This window comes from Equus asinus, chromosome 7 (assembly GCF_041296235.1).
Source record: "Equus asinus isolate D_3611 breed Donkey chromosome 7, EquAss-T2T_v2, whole genome shotgun sequence".
In the NCBI taxonomy this organism is placed as follows: Eukaryota; Metazoa; Chordata; class Mammalia; order Perissodactyla; family Equidae; genus Equus; species Equus asinus.
Genome location: NC_091796.1, coordinates 94,544,257 through 94,564,217, shown reverse-complemented (window position 1 = coordinate 94,564,217; position 19,961 = coordinate 94,544,257).

The window sequence follows — 19,961 nt, the reverse complement described above, 5'->3', positions numbered from 1 at the left end:
TTGCCAATATTTGGTTAAGAGTTCTTGTGTCTATGTTTATGCAGAATATTGATTTAGTATTTTTTCTTGTAATGTCTTTGTCTGGTTTTGATAACAGGGTGAAACCTTGTAACATCACTTGGGAAGTGATCCCTCCTGTCCTCCTTTATTTTCTAAAAGACTTTGTGAGTTTCTTAATCTTAGATAGAATTTGTCAGTTGTGTCAGTCAGGGTCCAGGAAGAAGTTAGAAGCCACATCAGAAAAACTTGACACAAAGAGTTATTAACTAGTAACAGGATTAACCACTAAGTGGTAAAGAAAACTCTAAAAAACACAGGAATAGCAGGTATAGAGACTGGCCATTTCCTTGGCCCGGGCAGAGTACTCAAGGATGAAGCATATTCGGAAGAGGGCTTGCTTGCAAAGCTGGAACTCAGATCTCATTGGAGTCTCATTGTGTCTGTGGCCCTGGGAATGGCATGGATGTTGGCTGACATCGTGCCTGCTGGGGCTGGCAAGCAGGAAACTGCCTTCTGGGCTGTGTTTGAGACACATTAGGAAGCTGCCTCCTGGGCTGCTACTGAAACTCCCTAGAAAGTTAGACTTTGTGGTGCTGGTGAAACTTTCTGGGAAACCATCTGGAGTGCTGGTGAAAATCACTGGAGGGTAAGTACCACTGGTTGTTCCCGTCCTCATTGGAAAGGGTGCATCACTGGGTGTCCCGCTGCTGCTGGCAGCCACACGTCACAGGAGCAAGAATAAAACATGCTGGAACAAGGACAATAGGCTCCTTCCTCCTGCAGTGTCCCTCCAGTACCCTCTAGGCTGTCTGTTAAAAGAGAAATGTTCATAGGACCAGCTCCAGTGTCACAACGCAGGTCAAAGAAGAGGCATTGGGGCTGAGAAACTTTAACAGAAATAGGGCTATTCCTATTTTTTAAATTTTTAAAAATTTCTTTTGTCAGTTTTGGCAATTTGTGTCTTTCAAAGAATTTATTCATTTCATATAGATTGTCATAAACTTGTTTATAATGTTACCTTATTTTAATGTCTATAAGACATTCTTGATACGGCCAATTTGTGCTTTCTCTCTTTTAATCTTTATTAGCATAGTTAGAGTTTTGTCAATTTTATTTATCTTTCAAAGAACCAGCTTTTAGTTTCTTAGATTTTTTTCTGTTGTTTATTTTCTATTTTATTAATCACTGCTTGTACCTTTATTATTTATTTTCTTCTACTTGCTTGAGGTTTAATTTGCTTTTTTTCTAATTTCTTAAGATGTAAGTTTAGATCTTTGATTTTGGATCTTCTTTTTTCTAAATATACACATTTAACACTATGAAATTTTCTCTAGACACTGATTTAGCTGCATCTCACATATTTTGACGTGTCATATTTTTATTTTCATTCAGTTCAAAATGTTTTCCAATTCTTCCTCCCCCTTTTTTTGATCTTTGTGCTAATCAGAAGTGTGCTGTTTAATTTCCAAATATTTGAGGATTTTTCCGGATATTTTTTTGTTATGGGTATTTAACTTAATTCTGTTGTGGTCAGAGAATATGCTCTGTTTGATTTCAATTATTTTATTTTAATTAGTTTCAGTTATTTTGATTTCAGTTGCTTTTTATTGCTTTATGACCCAATTTATCTTCGTCAACGTACCCTTGAAAAGAATCCACCTTCTGCAGTGAGTGGCTGTAATGCTTTACAAATATTAATTAAGTCATGTTGGCTGATCGTGTTAAGAATTCTACTTCCGTACCGATTTTCGACTTGTTCTATCAATGACTGAAAAAGGAGTGTTAAAGTTTCCAAACACAGTTGTGTGCTTTCTGTCTCTCCTCTCAGTTCTGACAGCTGGATTCTCTCCGGGGTTTTAGAGCTTTGTTGGGGCAGGTCTAGAGTCGCCTTTGCTTTAAGCCTAGTCTAGATAGCCCTCGTCCTAAGGCATGGAATTCTCTGGGAGCTGAATGAGTTCTCTCCACCATAGTTGTTCAGCTCTTGAACATCTGCCAGCCCTGTGAGAAATTTGAGAGTCGTTCACCTAAGAGGTCCCTGGTAACTCTTCTTTCCCTGGCTGTTCTTTGCCTGGCCCACGGGGTTTCACACCATGAATACACAGTTTAGTCTACAGCCAGACACAAATGGCCCCCTCTGCAGATTTCTGGACCTCTGTTTCTGTGTAGCTCCCTTCTCTCGGGTGCTCTGCACTGCAAAATCCAGGTTCCCTAGCCTCCTTGAACTCTGATCTTTATCTCCACAGCTCTACAAGACCCCCACACTCTGCATTTCTCCTTCCTATGCTGGAATCTAATAAATTCCTCCAGACGGAAACTGGGGATCATAGGGTTCACCTCATTTATCTCCCCTTCTATCACAGTCCTGCGATGCCTGTCGTCTGCTCTCTGAATCAGGTGCTTACAATGGAAGGAGCGGTCCAGTTCCAGTTATTATTCTCTCATGGCTGGAAATGGAACTCTCCACCCATTTAATTTAATATTCAGCATTCATGGACCTTTTCCAAAATCTTTCAATACAGATCGTTTGAACCACATATCGTTGTGACTTTGATGCTGTTTCAGGTGGTAGCTTGATCCTCTCAAGTAGCTTTTAACTCTTTGAATATAAAGAAGGAGTCTCATACTACATTCCCTGTATAGGTGCACACTTCTTAGCAGATGCTCGGCAAGGATTTGATTTCTCGTCAGGGTTGATTTGATACACTGTACTTACATAAGGCTACTGGTTACCATGAATTGTATCTGTTGAAGCAGACCTAGCTGAGCTTCTAGATGAAAACACATTGTAACTGGCTAAGTTACTTCACACACCGTATTAGTCTGTTCTGGCTGCTATACCACAGAATGGGTGGCTTATAAATGACAGAAATTTATTCCTCACATTTCTGGAGGCTGGAAGTCCAAGATCAAGGTGCCAGCATGGTCCTTTTCTGGAAGAGGGTTGAAGGCCCTCTTCCAGGTTGCAGACTGCTGACTGCTCACTGTGTCCTCACATGGTGGAAGCGGCTAGGGAGCTCTGTGGGATCTCTTTTATAAAAGCATTTATTCTATTCACGAGGCCTCCACCCTCATGACCTAAGCACTTCCCAAAGGCCCCACCTCCTAACACCATCACACTGAGCATTAGGAGTCCAATATATGAATTTGGGAGGACTGAAAGCCACACCTAGAGGAACACTATGGTAAGAGTCCTGGACTTGAGTCCTAAGCTCTGGGTTGAATGCCACTTCTGCTACTTATTTATCTGACTTTAATTGACTCACTTAAGCATTCTGGACTGAAGCTGCTGCTTCTGGAAAGCAAAGAAGCTAGGCTGGTCACTGAGACACCTTCCAGCTCTTACCCTGTAATTCTGTGACTTGTAAATCTGCATTTGTTTATTTAACTCAGATCTTGCTTACCTGAAGAGGTGATTTTTTTCTAAATCATTAAGTTCTGCCACCCAGTTTCCCATTCTGAAGATGATGCTACAAGGCCTTGAACTTTTCACTGCGGCAAAATGGCTTCAAGTGAAATGATTTTGCAAATGGTACTTTACTGCATTTTAAAGTAATATAGGTAAGACTTAGGGCAGATTCCACTCTTCCAGATGTGTGACCTGCTTAAAAAGGCCTGTCTTTATCACTCTCACAGAACTATTAGTCATATTTTAAACTATCGTGATGTCCAAACATTGTGATCAGTTAGACAAGAATCAAGAGGCATAACTTGGAAACCAGCATTCTATAGCTTTTCCTCAGAGATGGATTCTTCCTAACACTTGATTTTTCTTTTGTCTTGTTAATATTTTACTTTCACTTGAAAGAAAGACTGGTTTTTCTTTGTATGTCAGAATATTGCAATTTGATCATATTCTGAAAATAGCCTTTCGTTTAATTCAAGCACATGGATGATTTCAATCTGTTTTAAATGCGTTCTCCTCCTCCTCCCTCCTCCCTCTCCTTCTCCGTCTTCCTCCCTCTTCCTCCTCTCCTCCTCCCCCCTCCTTCCTTCTCCAATAAAATTGAACTTGATGCTCCATAGAATTGATAATTGTTACACAACTAGGAAACATGCAAACACTTTGAGGAATTGTGGGGGATTGTTGAGCAAGAAACTTGAAATAACTTTGTTCCAACAGGATATTTATAGTTTTCATACTCCTGGGGTGGGAAACATTATAGAATTAAGTGATTTGAAGCTTATACTGTAAAGTCAGTTTATTATATTTTGCATCTGCTTAACATATTGCACTGATTAATGTTTTTGAATTGTGTGGTATGTATTTAACACAATGTGGGAAGTGTTTTTAAGCCCATGTTAAAGATTTTATATGCGAGGTGGTACCATGTGCTTTGGGAGTCAGCATGGACATTGGCATCTATGACATTGCTGCAGTGGACTACTGCTCTATTTGATAACAGGCTGTCAGCCTCTCAGCTGGAAGACCCTACTAGACACAGACAGAAGATACACTATTTTAATGTAAGTAAGTGATACTAAAACTTACCTGTGTTTTGATGGCTCTTTAGTGTGGGGGACACAATGGCATCTTCCCAGATGGGGAGGCACAATTTCTGGCCCTGAAGACTCTCAAGATTTCTCAGCTGCTGGTAGTAAATATGTGCATGGCTACTCTTTATGTGTAACTGATAAGAGTCCCAGAATAATTTAAGAATTTACTGCAAGACTGGGTGAGTTGAACGTCAGTTTCTCAGGCTTAGCCTCCCCCTGTTGGTCCAGGCCACAGAGCATCCAGAGGTCTCGTCCCCCATACTCACAAATTTATATAAACTGTGATTATCTTTACAAATAATTAGGGTTTGCAAATAAAACTACCTAAGATGCTGTGATGGTTAATTTTACGTGTCAACTTGGCTAGGCCATGGCATCCAGATGTTTGGTTAAACATTATTCTAGATGTTTCTGTGAAGGTATTTTTTTTTTTTATGAGATTTACATTTAAATTAGTGGACTTTGAGTAAAGCCGATTATCCTCCATGATGTGAGTGGGCCTTCAGTCAGTTGAAGGACTTAATTTAAAAAAATGGCTGACCTCCCAGGAAGAAGAGAGAATTCTGCCAGCAGAGTCTTTGGACAACTCAAACTGCAACTCTTCTCTGGGAGTCCAGCCTGCCAGCCCACTCAGCCAATTGAGGACTTGCCAACCTCTATAACCTCATGAGCCAATTCTTTATAATAAAGCTCTCTATATGTACACATCCTGGTGGTCCTGTTTCTCTAGAGAACCCTGACTAACATAGATGCCTTTATCTTAGTAGTGCATCTTGGGATTCTTAAATGAAAGTAGATAAAATCTTGTATTTGGAGTACTGCATTACATTTTCTCATAAAAACATAACTTAGAACACAAGGATTTTTGGCTGTTTTTCATAGAGGATAGAGGAGTGCATGGGAAAATCTTCAATGATCATAAACATTTGTGAATGAATATTGAGTGAAAAGCTTAAAATTAGTCTAACTGTGATGACCTTTTTTTTTTCCCCTGGCAGTGTAAAGAGTGTAAAAACCATTCACTTAACCTTCTAAAGACAGGGCATATGGCTTGCTAGGTTGTGGTGATGTTTAAAAAAAGTTTGTTAAAAAATTAGCTTTTGAAAATTCCTCTTTTGCATGTTTCAGTAGCATTTTATTTCCCACATATTCCTTTCATTTACTGCTGTTCATGAGGGGAAAGAGGGCCTGACCCTTCCCATTTCAGAAGACATACTGGAAAGACAATTTTCATGTCGTTGACTGGAAGTTAGTAAAATTCTAGCAGAGTCACAAGCGAGGCTGGGAAGTAAGGTCTTTTAGCCAGGCACACTGACACTTCAAATAAAATTGGGGTTCAGTTACTAAGGAGGAAGGGGAAAATGAATGTTGGACAGGCTACTAACAGCCTCTGCTATTGATGCCTATTTTTGTTAACGTTTTGAGAAATCTCAGTGTGTGGAAAAACATTTTCCCTAGTTATTTTCAGTACCACTATATTAAAGCTGGCAGACCTGAATCATGATTGTTTTTAGGGAAAAAACACATACACACACAAAATCACTGGGAAATGTTGGAGCTGGCAGGGATCTTAGACATAACCTGGCACAGCTTCTTTTTGCAGAGGAAGAAACTAAAGCCGAGAGAGGTGAGGGGACTTAAGTGGGAGTTATCGTGCCCTGGGAAGACTTAGGAGAGGAAGTTGGTCGTCTCTGGCTGTATCTACACCCACCTTATCTCTGTCGTTTCAAGTTTAATCAAAGTCAGAAGGTCATCCAGCCCTTCGACGCTGCGTTGTTTCTTTCCATGAAATTTAACTCTACCAATACCTACCATCTAAGAATCAGCCAATCAGACTAAAAGGTTGCAAATTCTTGCTGTACCACTCCCACTATTTATTTTTAGCAGTGAAAGGATCACTCCTGTTCTTACCATCTTGAAATACTAACAGCTGCAATCTATTGAGAGTTCATTTGTAAGCTCCATCGAAGCAGGGATCAAGTCTGATTTTATGCATCACTGTACCCGTCGTGCCCAGCATAGTCTTTGATGCATAATATATAATACAACAAATATAGCTGTTGGATGAGTGAATGTAGTGTTTATGAGGTGGCAGACACTGTGTTAAGCACTTTGCATGGCTTATCTCATTCCATCCTCATAACAATCCCATGAGGTAGGTTTATGTGAAACTAAAATTTGAAAACATGCCCAAGGATACAAACATAATGAATGTCAGGGCCTGGACTTGTCTGTCAGCCTCCATTCTGAATTACTAGGGAAGCTGGAGGTTTGGGGGTTGCCATTGATTATCCTATGAAATGTATAACATTACTCTTACATTAAATACGGGGAATTTAAAAAGCCTGACTAGTCGACATGATATCTAGCACTACAGATAAATTACTTAGCCTTACAAAAAATGGAAGGATAAAATAGGAAGACTGACCTGTTGGGTTAGCCAAAGATTGTTGCATATTTTGGGGGAGTAAGGTGAAGTTAGGTAGAGAATAGTTATTCAATAAAGTTTCTACCCAATCTCGTTTGTGGTGTCGAGAGACTTTCTTCTGAGCCATACATTCAATACGAAAATGTCATCTGGTGGTGTTATCACATCTACATCATGGATGAGGGATGTGGAGATCTTACTCCCAGGATTTATTTCCATGATGCTAAATCTTTTTCAAAGGAAATGGTGAATTTGCACAGGAGCAGAGGAACTGACCGTGGTTTCTATGCCTCAGGCGCTGCTCTTCCACCTTGTTGGGAGACAACTATTGTGTGTGTGGTTTTTTTTGCTTGAGGCATTTCTAATGCCAAAAGCCTCTGTTAGGTAGTGAGGATGTGATCCTGTTGCTCAGACCTCTGCAGAGAGCTCTAAGCCATTGTGTCTGGTATAGAATCTCTACAGCAGATTGTGGGACAGACTTGTTCTAGGGCTCAAGTCTTTGAGTGATGGCTGTGCATTAGAGACCACATGGCTACATTCCTTTAAAGGCTTTATTTCCGTCCCTCCATATTTCTAGAACTTCGCTGTTCTCAACCACGTGTTCACATTAGAATAATCTGAGGAGTCCTAAAATAATGATGCCCAGATTCTATCCCCAAAAGATCTGATTTAATTGGTTTGGGGAGGAGTCCAGGCATTGATGCTTATTGTAGAAGCATCGCAGATGATTCCGAATGCATAGTCAGGGTTGAGAGTCATTCTTGTAGTGTCACGAGGCTCCTGCCCCAGCAACCATTGATTTTCTTTGCCTTTCCCCACTTCTGGCATTTCTAAGGACTATCAAAGACTGTGCATTTGATTGGAGGAAGGGAGGGCACAGAGAGGAAGACTTTTATGAAAAGCACAAAGTGAGGTGTCCATAACCATGGAATGTTCTTAGTTTTAATTAAAAATTAATGAAGAAACTTAAAAAAGAAACAATAAAAACTAAACAAGTATGAACTAGAAAATTTTTATGGTTTTTCTATAACCAGTAAATCTGAGAACAGATTATCTTCTAACAAATGGAAAAGTTAGGCTAAATGAATGCTTTTCTAAGACAAGAGTTCCATAACACTGACTCAAGAGGAACTGAAGAAAAGAGAAAGTGACCAATTATTATGTAAGAAATTGAGCCATAAAACATCAGGCACAAATAGTTTCCAGTTGCATAATTTTAAACTATGGAGGATCAGATGGTTCTTAGTCTGTTCAAAAATGTTCTAGAGCAGAGAGAAAGAAGTACAGTCTCTGAATTATCTTTGTCAAGCAAGCACAACATTGGTTTAAAATAAGGGGTGAGAGTAGCGCTTAACTAGCTGAGCAATCTAAACTTTCCTAAGAACACTGTTATGAAAATCCCAAATAAATTATAAGCAAATAGAATCTAGCAATGCATGAAAGGATAGTGCCATGGCCAAGTGAGGTTCATGTTTAATAAATCAAAGATGGATCAGTAATAGAAATCTGCTCATGCAATTCTCTATTTTGGTGGGTAACGGAGAGGAAAAAGTATGTTGATTTCAATAAATGTGGCAAACGCATTTGATAAAAGTCAATATATCTTCTGGATAGACAAAACAGTAAAGTAGTAACAGATCATTATTGGGGAAATTTTGATGAGTTATTTTCATTATGCTTAATGGTGAAACACTAGAACCAGTTTTTAAAGTTAGAAATAGATGGGATACTCACAGCGATAGCTAGATGATTTAACAGATATAACAAGGAGTTTTTGGCACCACGTGAACAGTGCTTTCTGCTTTCCAGGCAAATCATTTAATCTTCTCAAAACTTTGCAAGAAGAGATACTATTATTCCCACTTTACGGATGTGACAATAAAAGCACAGAGAAGTAACTTGCCCAAAGTCACACTGCTGGGAAGTGACAGAGCTGAGATTAGAATCTGTGTTTATACTGTTCCTCTAGGGGAAAATTCTTGATAATAGGAGACTTGAATAAATGGAGATCAAAAGATAATTTTGTAAAGATCACATTCCCTCTAAATTTATTAATGAGTTAAGTTGTACTCCAATTATAATTCCAGCAAGATTTTCTTAACTTGAAAAAATGATTATAAAGTTCCCCAAGAGGAATAGACATTCAAGAATAACCAGAAAAAAATCTATAAAGGAGTATAATGAGAAAGGATTTGAAGTTGCAGTAATGCAGTGAGCATGGAAATGGCCCAGGAATAAACAATAGGAGGACATGGAACAGAGTCAACAAACTAAGTCTAGCAGGCCACACACAGCCTTGCCCATCCATTTATGTATCATCTATGGCTACTTTTGTGGTGCAACAGCAGGGCTGATTAGTTGCAACAGAGAACATATGGCCAGTAAAGCCAAAAATATTTACAAAGTTTGCCAACCCTTGGCATAGAATGAGATGCACGTTCAAGGGTCTATAGATGGCACTTGAAAATCAACGGGACTAAATGATTACAGAAATTGTCTTATTTCTTGTGCTTCTCCCCAGCCCCCCTCCTCCCCCTGCAACATGTACAAATTGCAAATACTAATAATTGTACGGAAAGAAAATATAGCTTTTATCAACTTGCGGTGGAAGAACTTTTCCAGGGATGTTATAAATGAGAATAAAGAAAGACTTTTAAAGTATGACCACAAACAAAAAATTACTTAAATGGCAGGGCAACAGTGAAAACAATGTTGAAAGACAAATGACAAACTTGGAAAAATATTTGCAAGACGTATTTAGCATCTTTTATTAGCAACAGTAACTTGTATTAAACAGTTACTGTTTCTCTTCCATGGATGGTTTAACATTTGGTGGTCAGGGTTCAGTTGTGGATTACAGAACCCACCCTAGCTTGTTAACCAGGAAAGGATTTAATTTAAGGAATTAAGTGGTTACTGAATCATTGGAAGGACCAAAGGAGGAGATCCCAGAGCCAGCCTGCCAGGGCAACTATTGCTGTTGTTCACCCAGGAAAGTGCAGTCTCCTCTGCTGGTCATTGGGTCCCAGGGTCACAGCTGTGAGCCAGGGAGCAGAAAGCTGCAGATGGAACTGTTGGCTCATGAGCCCACTGAGGCCAGTGACGCCCCCGGCAGCAAATGTGAATGCTATATGTGCCTAGTGCGCTGACTCTGTTTCTCACTCAAGTCCCTGCCAGCATGTCCCAGTGGTGCATCAACATCGCATTTGAAATTTTAGCTGCAAGGGAGTCTGGGAAGTATGATTTTTAGCTCTACTGGAACAGGAGGACATTAAGGCAGGTGCTGAAGGAGCTGATCTACTCTACTGCTCATAATCATGCACCCTGGTGTGTACACAGAGAGAGCTGTGAGCAGCTAAGCACTAAAAGATAGGTGCTCTAACTTAAAAAACAGCCAAAGGAGAAGGCAGGTAACTCATAAGAAGAAAATTAAGAGGTCAACAAAAATGAAAAGCTGTTCAACTTTATTGTACAAGTGAAATCAGTGACAAACATGGTATTGTCAAGGATGTGAGAGGAGGAGGCACCCTCAGGCCACTGCAAAGTCAGAAAACCTTTGTAAAGGGCAGTCAACCACCTGACTTAGCACTCCTACTCCAGGGAGTATCTGCCAGGGAAGGAGACGTTCTCATGAAGTTAACAAGAGGCGTATCCAAGCATCAGAGTATTGCTCTCAATTGCAAAGTATTGCAGACAATATAAATGCCTATCAAACGGGGACTAAGGAGATAAATGACAGTACATTTGCACCACAAAATATCATACCACTTTTGAAAAAGAGAGGCATCACTCGGGGACGGCATCATGTGGCAATTAAGTGCACAGGCTTTGGAACTAAAATGCCTGGGTTTGAACCCCGATTCTACCAGCTACTAGCTATGTGATCTTGGAACTTAATCAGTTTTGCCATTTGTCAAATAGAGATAATAACAGCAAAGTAGGCATCATAACAGATAATAACCTTCTTGGCTGGGGTTTTGTGAGAATTAAATGAGTTAACACGATGCCTCCTTTTTAGCTCTCAGCGACTATTAGATGTTACGATGTTTATTGCTCAAGATCAATGACTATGGCATCACATGTTAAGTGATAAATTAAGATTTCAAGGGATCAAGTACATTATGATCCATTTGATATAAAAAGCAGTGTACACGTGAGCACACATACATAAACGACAGAGGCAACAATAGAATTTTCCAGAGTGTGTTCAAGATAGCAGCAGAGGTGCTCTTTGAATGGAATTTCAGGTGAGTTAACTCTATTTGCACTGTCTTGTATTTGTGTGTGTATATGCATGTGTGTTTATCATGTGCTATATAGCGTTTTATGAAAGTTATTCAAAAAATACATAGCATTTTAAAAAAGTTATTAAAAAAACCCACAAAAGGCCAGGGATTAAACTCTTTTCTTTTATTATTCTGACTAAAATAAGACAGCCCACTACTGGTGGACGGGGCCCCAAGGTCCCCAAAGAGAAACTGGGAGCGTTTGCAATGCTTGAAAACACAGTGGACACAGCAGGGAGCCGGGGTCTCCTAGTAGGAGTCAGGCACCATGTCAGATCACCATGGCAACCACAATGGAAAGCCGGAAAAAAACTGGTTTTGGGGGAAGAAAGCGCCTCTCTTTTTCATTAGAGGCATAAAAATAAGAAGCTTATAATTTTTACGTTTTTGACAGCAACCCTCTTTCTTCTGTCACCAAAGTCCCAAAGCAACAATTCCAGTCTTTTGACCGTAGGTTCAGACAACTAATGAATGACTTGGCATATAAGCCCTTTTCATAAACAGCAGTGTTGTCTTGTTCTGATGACCCATAGATTCTGGAGATTATTTTTTAATAAAAATGTCGGAAATGAGGCATGGAAATCAGTGGTACCCTCTTCAAAACAGAATTAGCCAATCTCTGAGTTATTTGGAAGGTGTTTCAGAGGCTGGTTGAGAGGGGAGCCCCCACTTCTACAGCTCTGACTGGTGATGGCTTATCTTCTGCCTGACCCCTCTAGTGACAGGTGTTCCTACTTGTCTAGAGAAGTGTATTCATTGTAGGAGAGTTATGATCATTAGAAATTGTTGTTTTGAGCCCCAAATCTGCCTTCCTAGAACTTCCATCAATTAGTTCAATTCTAGCTCAGATTCAACTCTGAGAAAGTCAAACTCTTATCTTCAAAGCCCTTTAAATAGATAAAGGTCACTGTCATGGACCATTTTGGAAAGTGGCAATTATTGTCTGGGATAGAGATTTCAGGAGTTCTTAGGAACCAGGGGTGTAAAGGTAAAGCAGGCTTGCCTCCACCCCTTTACAGTCTTATTTGAAAAGCTGATGTAGTTTCTCCTCTTTTCCCCCTAACATTTTCCTTTGGATCTAGTTATGCTTTGAACATCGGGACAAATGCTATGCTTCTGGGAAGGTGTCCTGGTTCCCTCAGGAGCTACCTGCTCCTGTCGCTGCTCCTTCCCCTGTGGTCAGGGGGCTTGTATTCAGATCCATCTTCTCCATTAGACTGACAGTCACTCAAGGTAAGAGGGTCCATCTGGTTCCCAATCACCCGTCACCAACAGAAAGGGGCTGGTGCTTGGCCACAGGCAGCTCAGCAGGTGGGCGCCTGGGCCTCCTCTCTGTCTTTCTGCCCCAACACCACAAAAGTGGAAATGAAAAAAGAGACAGAGAGAGTGTGTGGGGAGCTGCAGCGCCCCGCACTACCTGCAGGGAGTGCTTTGAATCAACTAGGAATTTGAAGAGTTAAAATGAAGAACAGATCTTCAAGAACTGGAATTATACTTTTCTAAGAATTGAAAGTGACCAAAAAGTGGTGGAGCTGGGTTGAGATGTTATTAAAATCCCCTTCTCTCCAGCGGGGAGGCATTTGCAGACCAGATCCTTCTGAAAGGGTAGTTACTGTGGAAATAAGACCATTTCATGTTTACGCCACCAAAGAGTGGGACCACCTGTGAATCAGCGTCTTTGGGTATATTTGTAAACAACTAATGAGTCCATAGAACTGTACATGATGGAGGCTGATGAGAGGCTGGGTCACCTTCCCATTTTTAGAAAGTCGTCTGGTCTGGTGAAGGAGGTTGCGAAGAGAAAGCTCTCTCCTTTCTGTAGGTGTGTGGTGTAGTGATTACGTGGGGTCTTTTGACCCTGATCAAAGGAATGAGATTCATTAGGAGTGTAAGATCGAGTTACCCAGCCAACCAGCTATGAATAAGGCATGTCCCTTAAACCAGAAAATCACAATGGATTGCATGAACTTAGGAGTGCAGGGAACTCAGAAAACCCATCCTTCCTCCCTCCCTCCCTCTCTTCCTTCCTTCCTTTCTACCTTCCACCCTTCTTTCTTTCATTGTGTCTCCCCTTCCTGTGCGTCTCCTTTGTAGAATTTATAACAAGTGCAAAAATATTTATTTAATTTCTGTTTATTGTCTGCCTCCTCCACTAACCATAAGCTTCTGAGAACACAGCCATGTCTGTTGGGCTCACCATTCTACCTTCATTACGAGCCCAATTATGGGCACATGGCAGGCACTCAATCAACATTTATTAAATGAATGAATACATGAACACTCAATGGTGGTCATTAAAATAATGTTCTTTAAATTGCTAATTTTGTTGTAAGCTAAATGTCTTGGTCTCACTAGGCTGTGGTCCTAAATAAGGTCACGTTTCCTTTGTAAGTATCCATATTGTAATGTTCTACACTGTCTTGATCGTAGGAGTCTCCTCCCCAGGGGAATTCTGGGAATTATTTGAGGGGCTGTCTCTCATAGTGCTCAGGAGAACTGTACCCAGCTCTCTCTGTTGTTCTCCAGACCCCCTGTGATGTGCCCACACTGCTGCCCCAGCTTCTGGTGACCCTCCCAGGGGGCCTCTTCAGTGGGCACGGCTCCCTGTGTTGGTGTCCCTCTTTAGCACCCTTATTCTGGCTTCAGGGGAGCGTGGACTTCCCTCTCCCCTTTGCTCTTCCATGTTAGCCTGGGGCAACTCTTCCTCTAATTCCCAGGAGCACAAGAGAAACCCCAAAACCACAGAGAATGACTTAAAACCACCGTTAGAATCAGAACCAACAAACTACCAGGCCCAAACCTGTCCTCAGACAGTCTGTCTCAGGGCTGCTTCCTTGCCTACCTCCGGGCCAGTCACGGAGCAACAGGCGCAGCTCCTCACCCAGCACTGGGAAGGCCCCAGGTGTCTCCCTCCCTCAGGGTCCAGGACAAGCCTCCCTTAGCGTCTAAAAAGAAGAGGAGTTGTTTGTTTGTTTTTGCCTTTCCTTAATCTAAAGCCCACCCCTCTGCTGAAAGACACAACTATTTGCATTATTCAATGAAAAGTCTGGAACATCAACGTTCTGATTATTCCACTGCACATAGGTCTTCCCAGGGGCAACAGGTGGGAACCTGCTAATACATATTTTCCTAAACCAAAATATAGTCTTCGCTGAAAGTGCATTCAAGACTCCTTCCTTAGAAGGCAAAAACCATTTGCAGCATCAAAAATTTGTGGATCTATTTCAGTGAGGTCTACCACCATTACCTTATTTATATAATTATCGTTTTTTGCAAAACAACCCTCATTTGGATGTCACATTCTCATATCTTTGTTAGAAACCCAGTCACTGCTTTGCACTTATATTTGTTTACTATTTATTTAACAAATATTTATTGAATATTTATAAAGTCCTTGTTTCCATGGAGTTTACATTCTTAGAACAGGGATCAGCAAATTTCTTCTGTCTGTTAGTGGTCAGACAGTAAATATTTTAGGCTTTGTGGGCCATGGATCTTGGTTTATAACTACTCAGCTCTGACATTTTAGCACTAAATCAGCCATAGACAAGATATAAATGAATGGACATGGCTGTCTTCCAACAGAACTTTATTTACAAAATAGGTGACTGGCCTGGGTGTTGTAGTTTGAGGACTCCTGTTCTAGACAATGAAATAGATATATAATATGGGGGTTGTCACTAGGTGCTAAGAATAAAAATAAGGCATGGTGAATAGCAGGGGGCAGATCATGTAGGGATTGATGCTGAGTGAGATTGGATATCCTTGGAAGATTTGAACAGGGAAATGGTCCAATCTGACTCCCAGAAGATGTGGTTGCTGTGTGGAGCACATGTAGAAAGGATGGAAACTGAAGACCAGTTGGAAGGTTATTGCAATGGTCCAGATGCAAAGGGATGGTGGTTGGTCCCAGGATGGGAGTGATGAGATGGTAAGAGGTGGTTAGATTCTAGATAGATTTAGAACATAGAACCAGTATGTTTTGCTGATGGTCTAGATAAAAGGTGTATGAGAAAGGGGAGTTTAAAGATAATCTAAGATTTTAGTCTGAGCAGTTGAAAGAATGGGTTTTCCATCTACTGAGATGAAAAGAGAGAAGGAGGAGCAGGATTTGGGCAGAAGGACGAGAGTTTTGGTTGGTAGATGTTAAATTTGAGGTGTCTATCAGACAGCAGAGTAAAGATGTTGAGTAGGCAGTTGAATATGTGCATCTGAGATTAAGGTGGAATGTCTGGTGTTATAAATTCGAGAGTCAACAGCATGTGGATGGTCCTTGCAGTGTGAATAAGATCAGCTAGGGAGTAAGAACTGATGTAGAAGAGAGGACGAAGGATTGAGCCCTGGGATGTTCCAGGGTTTGGAGGTCAGGGAGAGGGGACCAGGGAGAAGGAGGCACCAGCTGAGGAGACTGGGAAGGAGTGGCCAGCCTGGTAGCAGAGAGGCAAGGGAGGGTGGGCTCAGGGCGGAGAGTATGATTGGCGAGCCTTCTGCCGCTGGTGGGGTGGGGTGACCAGGATTCAGGCTGAGAATGACTCTTCTCAAACCCTGCCCTCAGGGCTTCCTGTGATTACAGGCTAGAGCTCAGCAGGAGAGCTCTTTGCACTTCCTCTTGGACCACGCATCTCATTTCCCTCTGTGGTTTCCTGCTACTGCTTTCAGACAACTCCCAGGACATCACCCTTTCCTGATCCCCTTAGGGCCAGACAAGTTGCATTTTCTTTGTGACTTGGCAACTTGGCAGGAAAGTTGTACCTCCCAAATTGCTGATAATCCTTGCCTAAGCCGCTCCCTTTGTCCTGAAAAGAGAAGCCAGCAGAGTCAGAGAATGATTTCTGGAGCAAAGAGGAAAATTTTCTCACAAAAATACACGCACATCATATACCCGTCATCCTGCTTTCCCTGTTCCCTGGAGCAGCATGCAATCTCCTCGCCAAGATGGCAGTTTTCCTCTCACAGGGTAACAATGCAGCTACCTCTGAGAGGTGTGCAAATATTCTGGCTTTCACAAGCAGGCAAAGCACCAGCAATGGTCTTCCATGAGTGGGCTAGAGTGCGTGTGTGTGTGTGTGTGTGTGTGTGTGTGAGGGCAGGTGTGGGGTGAGAAGGTGGGTGGGCAGAGAGGCGAGAGAGAATGGCCTGAGGGCCTGACCAAAGGAGACTGCTGGCCAAAGGAGACAGACCAATGCAGAAATGGTGTTTATGGAGGTGGCAGGCTTTTTTGTGCGTCGTCTTGAGTGTTTTTGACCTACAATTGGCCCCATGTTTAAGGTCATGGATCCAGGAAATTGGTTTCCTCCTTCCTCTCTTCTTTTCTCCTCACAGCAAAGATGACACCTGGCACTCTGAGCTTGCATCTGCTCATAGCTTTGTTCTAATTTCTCCTACTCTGTTCAATTTGGGTGTTTCGCATGACGGACTGAGGTTTGAAAGCGACACTCCAGCTGTCCCCTCCATGCCCACTCTTACTGAATTATCTTGAAACCTCTTCTGCTTGGCATGGCTTTCTTTAGTTCCCACTAAGCAGAGTCTTGGGCGGGCCTCTGTTTTGACATGGAATCATACACTTGGCACTCCCCCCGGCAGTCTTCTTGGATTATTGAACATCTGTCTTCTAGACTTCAAATCTTCTGGTTGATGGATGACCAGCTGTCTCTGAATAAGGCTGAGAGCCATGGAGTCGATGGGGCCTCTGGATGGATCCCAAGCCAAGGGATATACAGGTACGCCCTGTGTTTAACACAACACAGGCCAGGAAAGTCCTTTAGGTTAGTGAGGTACCCATAAAGATGGAATGATTTTAAAGTTATTTAATGCTTCTCTTTGTTACTGGACTTTATCAAATCCTAGATACAGCATTTGTTTATTGTTCTGGCTACCAGGTTGCGAGTCATGAGAAAAATAGGCAGGGGAGAAAGGGGCATGTAGGTGATAGAAGAATGTATTAGTTTATCATCTGCTACCAGAAATATTTCCAGGAAGGGAGCTATTTTAGGAAAGTATCTTGACAAGTCATTTGAGGATGGAAGTGGGGGGCACTGAAGGCCTTCAGGAGTCAAGACAGCCATAGAAATTTCAAAAGTGCTATGCGCAAGATTTTAGGACTTAGGGAGAAGGAGAAGAAAGGAAGGTGCTGGAGAGGGGCTGGAGGCCAGGGAAGTGTGAAGTGCCTCTATTCTAATACTCAGGGTTCTTCAGAGAAACAGAACCACTAGGATATCTATCTATATGTAAACATATATGTGTATGTGTATATCTATACGTATATCCATATCAAGAGATTTATTATAAGGAATAGGCTCATGCAATTATGGAGGCTGAGAAATCCTACGATCTGCTCTCTGCCAGCTGGAGACCCAGAAATGCTGGTGGTGGAGTTTGAAGTCCTGGGAGCTGGAGAGTCGGTGGCATAGATTCCAGTCCAGGTCTGAAGGCTCAAGAATCAGGAGCACCACAGGCAGAAGGTCGAGGTGCCAGCTCAAGCAGTCAGACTGAGTTAATTCAACCTTCCTCCACTTCTTTTTGTTTTATTCAGGCCCTCAGCAGATTGGGTGATGTCTGCCCACCTTGGGGAGGGCCATCTGCTTTACTCAGCCCTCCAATTCAAATGCTAATCTCTTCAGGAAATCCCCTGATGGACACACTCAGAAAATAATGTTTCATTCCATATCTGTGCGTCTTGTGGCCCAGTTCGGTTGACACGTAAAATTAACCATTACAGCACCCCTGTTGTAAGGAGCCCAAAGGAATTTTATGCACAGAGATGATGAGGGCTCAATTTGAAGGGGCTGCATTTTAGAAATGTAACTCTCCTGTCTCTCCCAGTTTGCTGAAATCTTTATTCAAGAGTGTCGTGCACACAAGTGTATGCTTTTTTTAAGTGGTATGCTTGTGTGAGTGAGTGTACGTGTGTTTGTGCGTGTGTGTGTGTGAGAGAAAAATAGAGAAAGACAAAGGCAGAGAGGGTGGTTTGTGTAGATAGAAGAAACAGATTCTCCCAAGAGGGCTGCTGCCGTGCCGAACAGGGACTGGATGAGGAGATAATCCAGAAATGCAGTGAATTCAGCAGAAGCAGGCCTCTAAACAGATGTGGTGGGAAGGCGTGAAGAGTAGAAATCTTGAGGGAGGTTGAAATGAAACGGGAGTTACACCAATCTTCTCTAGATTATAGGGGGCCCGTGATGCTGGTGGGTGATGTGTTCCGGATGTGTTGTGTAGGCTCTGTTAACTCCTAGCGAAATAGAAAGGCCTGAGGCTGACAGATTTACAATCTGACCATAACAGCCCTCCACTCGCAACAAAGCAAATCATGTGCATTGTGCCTCTACCTTTGTACTCCTCTTTAGTTGTCATCTTCAGACAACTTTCCATCTCCTTTAACGAAGGCACGTGAACCTATTTTAGCAGACAAAACTGTTAGGGGTGAAGGTGTGATCATCTTCAGTGGCTTGGGAGGTAGGGTCCTTTCAAGAGGATTTTTATTCAGGGGCTTAAACATATAATTCAATGTAGGCAACTTGGTTTACACAGAACTTCTAGGACACCAGTTGTGTAATATGAATGATATTTTCATGCAAGTTTCTGAACGGCCAAATGAGAAAACACAAATACACTGCTTTCCTGAAGTCTTAAAAGGCTTTGCAGATGTGAATTAACCTATAATATCACAAGTGCTCATTGGAGGGGTCAACACTGCCCTCCCCTACCCCACCGTACCTTACGGCGTCATTAGTATGTGTCAGCTGCTGGGCTGGAGTCATCAAATGTTAATCTGATAAGGAACGTATTAGCCAGGAATCACATAAATTGTGTTTTCAGAGTGAAAATAAAGGCAGTGCAAATTTAAATTCACAGGGAAGCTACCACAGCTATTTAGGATGCAATAAATGTCCATTTTCCTAAGTATTGCATAGTTTACCTGGAGCCCATTAAGTGCATTCTAGAGATAGGAAAAGTGAAACGTGTAATCTGCTTTTAGGCATTTTCCACTCATATAAATTACCTGAATGAAGTATCTGGGCATGCTTGCACTGCTAAAAGAGGCAGAAAACTTCACCAAACTTTTATGTTACTGATACTCCTTCCGTGCTTGGCTGTGTTGGGAATGAATTGTGCAGCATAAGTGAAAAGCCCTCCATGTTGGGTTTTGAGGGCCACACAGACCTCCCTCACCACTGCCTCCTGTTCTCTGATCTTGGGCACAACCCTTCCCTTCGTTGGGCTGCAGGTTCTTTATGTGTAAAACTAGGTTAATTAATCCCATGACTACTGCTAGTCAGGTTAAATGAGATAATGCATGCAAAGTACTTAGCTCAAGCCTGGCGTATACTACGTCCTCCATAAGTGATAGCTGTTATTATTATAAGCTTGTAGTATTTCACTCAACACTATTCTTTTGAGAGTCAGAAGTCTATTTATTTTAACTATTTGAGATGGAAATTTTCTTTTCTTTTCTTTTCTTTTTTGAGGAAGATTAGCTCTGAGCTAATGTCTGCCACCAATCCTCCTCTTCTGCTGAGGAAGATTGGCCCTGAGCTAACATTTGTGCCCACCTTCGTCTATTTTTTATATGTGGGATGCTGCCACAGCATGGCTTGATGAGCAATGTGTAAGTCTGCACTCAGGATCCAGACTGGTGAACCCTGGGCTGCTGAAGCAGAGTGTGCAAACTTAAACGCTGTGCCATGGGGCTGGCCCCTAAGATGGAAATTTTAAATAAATTCTGCTCTTGCTGCCTGTTTGGCTAAATTTTATTT